Below are 7,760 nucleotides of genomic sequence, written 5' to 3' on the forward strand. Positions count from 1 at the left end.
AAGGCCTGGGAGAATGATGCCTCATTTCTGAAGGTGCACTGGAGGGAGGGACTCAGAGCTGGTGCTTCTCATGGTGTGTTACCAGAGTCTTTTGCCAAACATTTTTACTGTGTGTCTTACAGTGGGGCTGTTTCTGTGGGTAAGGTGGTTTTGTAGCCAAACCAAGAGGTGAGAGAGGGGTCAAAAATCTGTCTGCTGCTGGCAGCTGAAGTTCCATTTCTGCACAGGACAGGGAATTTTTAGTCCTTATGCAACTACCGATGTCTCGCTTCAGACTTTGGATAATGTGGATAGTGATCTCTCCTGCACGGGTTATACGGGCATGCTGGGAGAATGGAAACACAGACATCTCTACTATTCCCTGTTACCGGCTGCTTTTACCCCCTGATTTTCCCAGGAAGAAGAGATGGGCCAGAAAATTAAGGCAAGGGAGAACATTAAAAGCAATTGTTACAGACTCCTTTTATCTGGCCAGCTATGTAATGCTTGGATGGCTTGAGCTGAGTATAAATCAGCTTCGTGCTACTTCCAGGGTTGTGTGGCAAACACCTCTCTGAGCCCCTCAGGCAAACAGAAGATTGACATGGCTTCCTCTTTTTGCCCAGCTCCTCCTCAAATAATCCTGAGCACGTGCTCCCCAAGCATCTCTGCTTAGTCAGCTTTCCACTATCTCCACCGAGTACAGTTGGGCCTTCTCCATGCTGGCGCTTGCATCCGTGCTCAGATACAGTAACAGCCTCATGCTGTTGTAATGCAAGTGTGTGCCTGTCCCGGGGCTGTCTGTGCTCTAAAAATAGGGTCATGGCGGGGAACACCTGATCCCAGTGCTGTCCCTTGACATAACTGTAACCATTTCATCTTTTAGGATGTACCTTTTTAAAAAAGATTTGCTTTGTGAGGGTGCTGGAGGGAGCATGGAGGGTTCAGTGAAGCAGGAGGGCAGCATCCCACGCTGCTGGGTGCAAGAGGCTGGCTTGGCTGGCGCTGTGCTGGGTGGTTTGGGAGAGATTGTCACGGGAAAGGCAGGATGCACGAGTAGTTTTGCAGTAGGCAAGCCCAGGGGATAGTTGCCTTGTGGAGAGGAGAGGTGGCAGCATGCTGGCAGGGACTGAATTTGGTGACAGGAAGTGAAGGCAGGGAAGTTGAAATGCTGGCTGCCTTGCCAACACTGGGATTGTCTAGACCCCACACAGTGGAAAGCCAGGAGTGGGGTAGCTCCAACCAGCATGGCTGAGCAGGGCTGGGAGGAGGCTGTGTTCAACATTTCAGTTTCTGAATTCATGCTGCTCTCCTTTAAAGCACTTTCCTGTGCATCCTCCTTGGGCCATGGATGCTTGCTTTGCACCACTGGCATTGCTCCAGGTTAATAAAAAATAAGGAAACAGAAACGCAGCCTTTGGGGATGGTAAAACCCTGCTGATCCTGTTTCTTGCCTTCTGCAGGGTGGAAGTGCAGTGTTGATGCTGCTGGAGCCAAAGCCGAAGTGTTTCCTTGAATTTCCCATGCTTATCACTTGGATTTGCCTGGCTGTGAGCTTGTGCTGCCCTGTGGAGGTGTTGGGAGAACCACTGGTGCTATAGGGAAAAACCCCATCTCCAGCTAGAGCAGGCAGGTGAGTCTCACTGAAGGGAGGTTCCTTTGTGAAATTTTTACTTGTTGCTAGCTGGGAAATCCCAGGAAATACCCAGCTCCAGGCTGGCTGCCTGGGGGGGGGGTACAAGGGGAAGCCCTGGCATGGTTAGTGCTGAGAGGTTTCCCCTGAGATGATGCTACTGAGGGCACAAAGTACTAAACTCCTCCTTTGCCTTACCCAAGAGGACTGGGTTCTGCAGAGTGAGGTCAGCCCTGGGAGTTTCCCCTTCGGGTTATTTGTCCCTTCAGCCACTTCTCTCATTTCTTTGCTCTGGTGTCATAGCAGGAATCTTGTGCCAAAGACTGATACAGTGTGACAAGAAAGGGCCAGAGGAAGTGTTCAAAAAGATGTGTAGATGTGACTTAGGCACATGGCTTGGTGGTGGACTTGTCAGTGCTGGGTTAACAGTTGGACTTAATGATCTTAGAGGTCTTTTCCAACCTTAATGATTCTATGATTCTGGTTTGCAGGATCACAGGAGCAGAATGGAAATTGTTTTAAAAACTGCTCCCAGGGGCCAAGCTCACTCCATGAATAAAAAGAGTTTGAAGCTGACTCCTCCCTTCATTTCTGGGCAAAATAATAAAACTATAGATGAGGCCCATCATTTGTGCATTAATATGAACAAGGTGTCCGGGAATGGTTAGTGCAGACAGCTGCCATTCCCAGGCTCTGTGGGGCTGCTGGTAAACATTCAGCATAATTTCTTTAGTTCACACAGGAAAAAGGCACACATTACTACTTTAAACTTGTACAGATGCAAGGTAACAGGAAAAATTGTTTGAAACAACTTGAAAATTGTTTGTAGAACATCTTATATTAGTTTCAGTATGAGTCCAGTGTTTGTAGGAGAGGTCTTGGCACCACTACACAAGAAAGAAGAGTTGAATGCCATAATTGTGAAGATACGTATTAGATGTTTTCTTAATGTGCTCATTCACCATTGCATTTCTGCTAGAAGGAGAAGTAGGAGAAGAAAGTGCCTGGAATCCAACAAGTTTAACTTTCTGAGCTTGAAGTGACATCAGGGGCAAAAATCCCCAAACAGATCTGAAGCAGATGAAATTCTATCTGCACCATGATGTCCACCCACATCAGCCTTGCTAGTTCTACATTTCACCCCTTAGTGTGCTTTTCATGGGTTCACCGTGATTGCAGAGTGAAGGGACTATTTTCCTGTGGGTTAAGTGTGATAGATCATTAAAAGCAACACTGCCTTCTGCCTTTGGGGTGAAGGCAGCACATTGCTTGTTTCTGGTTTGCCAGTCCTGGAGCAAACCTTGTCCACACCATGTGCACATATCATCCAGCAGACTGACGTGACTGTAGATGGTTGCTCTCTTGAGCCAGGTATGAACCACAAATCTGTCACTAAATAGATTTTCCTTTTGTTGTCATATTAATTTGCAACTCATTAATAGTGACAGCAGTGAGGTACTGCGCTGATGCAGATTTGCATATTCATGGTAACTTATTATTAAACAAATAAGATTTCCCTAGCTTAGGAAGCACCCAGAGTAATGCCACATTGTGCATTATAACAGCCTGAATGTTTTATTTTCTTTTTAATATGTTAATAGATGCAAGGGGTGCTCTTTTTTTTTAAGTAAATGTGCATCTATAAAATAGTGTGTAATTTAAAATATCACAATTGTTTAAACAGTAATCCATTAGCAAACCTGCCAATAATTGAGCACAAATACCTATTTAATGTATGAATCAATTAATCAATTCTAAATGCTGGCTTTGTCGCCTGATGACCGTAACACAGGCAGTACCAGCAAGGCACAACCAAGTCACTGTACCGAGGAGGTGAGCCAGAGGCGGGGAGATGATCCCATGTTTTATGGTTCATTACAGCCAAATTGTTTGGTTTTCATAGTTGCTTTTGTTTCTTTGCCCCAGAGGAGTGGTGGGGGAGAAAGCGAAGACTGAGCTTGGTGTGATACCTGCTGCCACCTTCTCATCTTACTCAGCATGGCTGAGGAAAACATGACCATCTCAGTTCCAACAGGGACACCCCCATTCCCCCTCTTCTCTGCCAGCAGGCACTTCCCACAAGTACTGCCTGAACACCAGCTGTGGCTGGGAAGGGGGAGGGCAATGCCCTGGCCCCCAGCATGACGGGTGGGCAGTGAGCAGCATGCTCCCCTGGCACAGTGGGTTCCTTCTCCCTGTGCTGAAGAAACCATGGTGGAAAAGCCCTTGGAGTTCAATATCCCCTCAAAATCTGCAGGTGGGAGGAATGGGAGATGTGGGGCCATCCAGCAGGCAGGGGTTTTAGTTCATTTGCTGGTAACAGTGAAGATCCTTTGGCCGCAAAGCAGCACAACTTTTTTCTATTGAGCTGTTCAAGACCAGCCAGCACTCATAGCAAACCTCTTCAGATCCCTACTACCACATTTTCTGTATAGATCTTCTAACAATTTGTAGGGTACTGGGCATAATTACGGGTGTTGGAACCAGCTGGTTATTGCAGTTCCCCTCAGTCCTCAAGTTAGGTTTTTTCCTGAACTTGACTTTCCAGAGGCCTTTGACGGTGTTGCCTGACCGCAAGGCCAAATGTGGTTCTTACCCCATCCTGCTGTTTCCTTGTGAGTCACAAGCCACCCCCTTTGAATCACTGGCCTGTGCTTCCAGACTCCACAGGCTCTGGAGCTCCTGTTTAATTGCAAAGGTTATATGGCCCTGAGGAGACACAGCTAAAACCAAGGGTGGAGAAATGCAACCATAAGTCACCCCAAAGACTGTATCCCTACAAGTGCAGAGTAGGGTGAGGCTGTTTTTAAAACTTGTAAACAGCAACCTCATAGTGCCCTTCTCCATCAGGGGATAATTTCATTTTCTGATGTGGGATCTGTCTTTATCTTCTTCTCCTTGCTCAGGTCTTTCCCTGGCACAATGAAGGGTGCCAGTGGGATTGCAGCCTGATTTCCACTGCTCTGTGGCTGCAGCCTTTTCCACACACTGAGGATGTAGAGGGTTAGGCAACACATGTGGCAGACACTCATGATGTCAGAGACAGTGTTTAGTATTTGTAGCTGTCGAAATTTCAAGGAAAAGGCTACCTAATGAACCCCCTTTTCCAATATGCCATAAACCTCCTGTTTAAGTACAGCCTATGTGAAGACAAGTCCTGACAGGCCTCCTGAAATGAAAAGGGCAGATTATTTAACAGCTGATCAACACTAATAACCCTTGGCAAATACAGTATGCAAATTCAGCGCTGGAGCCAACGTGTGCCGAAGGGACTCTTCTCTGACAGCCTGGCCTGGCTGCTCTCAAACCACTGCTGTTAATCACAGAGCCCAGCACTGGGAGTGGGGAGACCTGGGCTGCCACTGCCACGTGTTGTGTCAGTGGTCTGCGGGTGCTTGTTTAGGAGAAGTTCCTCCACCACCACAGGAATCTAATGGGCATTTGATGTCCACTCAGTGGGGCCGGTCTCGGGCTCCCTTGCTGAGGTGCTGGAACTGGTGGCACAAAGCACTGAGGGAACCAAAACAAATAGTTTGAAGCTGGGTATCTTATCTCCCCACTCCATGACATCTTGGGCTAAATACAAGTATCTTTGTGACATGCCAGTCTACACAAAAATAATTCTCCTTTCTGCTTTGGGCCAACCCACGGGTAGAGTTAAGCAAGGGATGGAGCTGGGTGCAGAGTGGAGTTAATCCTTCTGTCCCCTAGCCCTATGTCACGAGGGTAGCTTTGTCCCTTGGCTTCCCCAGCCCAGGGATCCTACCTATGCTACCCACTGGCTGCTGTGAGCACCTGGGGATTTGGGATACCTTCCTGCAGGGCCAGCTCAGAATAGGGCAGTGATTGCAACAACTACACGATAGAGCACTGCCTGTCTCAGGAATTACTGATGCTGGGTGGGGTGGACCGCTCTGGGAATGTCCCCACATGGGCTGGTTGCTCTTATTAAACAAGAAGAAGCCAGAGCCAGAAGACCCTCAGGGTTAGGGGGTACAGTGTGGGAGATCACCCCAGCCTCCTGCAAGGGGAGGAGAGAGTGCTGCCTGGGCCTGGGAGCAGGGCAAGGGGTCAGGGACAGTGAAGGAAGTGTTGCCCCTTTTGGTGGCAGTGTGGCACTACCTGGGCTCAGAAAGATGGGTGAGCCCGTGCCTCCGGAACCTGGATGCTCTGCCCATCCACCAGCTGGTGCTCCCAGCACAGCCCTTAATAGGTTAGTGACAAAAGAGTGCCTGGTCCCCAAGGGGTTACCTCTCCTGAAATGGCTGCCATGCCCAAAGAGCCAGAGTGCCTTTGAGTACTACTGCTTTCAAAAGCTCAGGAGTGAGCTTGATTAGCAAAGTCAACAAAGAGATGCAAATATGCTGCGGCAAAAAGGTGTTTTGTAAGTCTGGGAATCAAGGCCCCGGGTAGCGGGAAGCAGCAGCTCTGTCTGTTGGGAAACATTAGAGAAGGGAGGATGTGTTATTCCGGAGAAACCAGCGGCTCAGAGCAGCGCTCGGCTCTGCGGACACAAAGTAGCGTCTCAGTCTTCAAGGTTATTTAATAGTAAACAACTGCTGTCAGGAGGGAAAGAAACCACTGCCGCCCAAGCACTCGGGCTGGGGCTATCTTGTGAGCACAGCAGGAGATATGACATGAGCTGTGCAGGTTGGAGAAACCCAGAAAGCCCCTTCCCAGGCTTATTTCTATAGCTGCGGATCACTTTAAAAAGTGCAGCCTCATGCTCAGCCCACGTTTGACTTTCCAGGGCTTCAAACGTCCCACAAGTTTCTTACGATGTTACAGTCTTTCCTGCTCAGTGTTTGCTTAAACTTCACCTGCAGTAACTCTCAGTGCTACGGGGCCCTGGGCTTTGCTTTAGAGGCAGAACAAGGTGAGTCAGCCCCATCCTTCACCCAGCCAGCGCTGGAGGAGGAGAATGAGGATGAGGATGTGGAGGAGGAGGAGGAGCACAGTGGGTCTACTCGGCAGCTGGTGCCAAATCACAGCAAAACAACCCCAAGGACGGTCCCTCTTCTGCTGCTGGTGGCTCTCCAGCACGGAGGAATGCAGTATCCCAGGCAGAATGTTTGTGAAGGCGTGGGGCATTTTTTAAAACACACAACAGAGACTTCTGCAGGGCTTGGTCTTTTCGTAAAGTAAATGCATTTGACACGTTTATTTCTTTATCGGGTATTTGTCTAACCCCGTGACACTGAGAGAGCCGATTTCCTGGTACAAACATTAAAATGTAAACTCCCAGAGATGTGTACTGTCACAACCAGTGTCCAAAATATCCTCACCTCGGTTTCTAGTTAAGAGTCCTGGCGTGACAGCAGGGAGACCCCAGAGATGCTGGATAATCTATGCTGTGATCACACCGGGACACCGTGATGTGCAAGAGCCAGGAAAAGAGGCAGCCTCGGTTAGAGGAAAGGAGACGGGCTTCCCTCCGGTCCTGTCTGAGTGGCTGGTGGACTCAGGGGTTAAAAACAAGCCTTTTGCAAGCGGTGCCTCCATCCAGCAGGATGGGGAGATTAGAAACACCTTAAGCGCCTGAAGGTTTTGCAGCACCGCTGACTGATCAAATAAAAAGACATGAATCATAAATCAGTGTAATTTAAAGCAGACTTATTTAGAGATTGAGATCGGGCACTAAGGGACTTATTCAAATCACTCTGGCTTGCCAGTAGCCACTCCCCCCACAGTGCATAACTCCCTTGGGGTAGGTGAGGTGGGGGTGCAGATGTGCTGCCTCCCGTTTAAATCAGACCCGGGCAGGGAGCTGGGACAGGGCGGCTGGGAGGGTACTCAGGGTGAAGGAGGGACTCAGCTGCCTGCTCACCCCGGGTTGCTGCCTGGCGCTGGCTACCGACAGATGACAGCCAGACGGCAGGAGCAGGAGTGCAGTGTGGCTGCGGGATGACATGAGGTCTCAACGCAGTCCAGTGTGTCAGGGACCACAGTTGGTCCCAGCAGAGACAGACGCTCTGGTGAGTCCCTTCCCTCGCTCATTTGGCTTAACAGGGAGCTTTTACTGTGCTTCTGCCATCTTTTGCCACCTCCCCTCCTCCGTATGCAGCAACCCTGAGCATCTGAGGGGGGGCACACCGAAGTTCTACACAGTGTGTGTGTGTCTGTGTGCGTGTCTGTGTGTGTGTGTGTG

Source organism: Chiroxiphia lanceolata, chromosome 2, assembly GCF_009829145.1.
Source record: "Chiroxiphia lanceolata isolate bChiLan1 chromosome 2, bChiLan1.pri, whole genome shotgun sequence".
Taxonomy (NCBI): domain Eukaryota; kingdom Metazoa; phylum Chordata; class Aves; order Passeriformes; family Pipridae; genus Chiroxiphia; species Chiroxiphia lanceolata.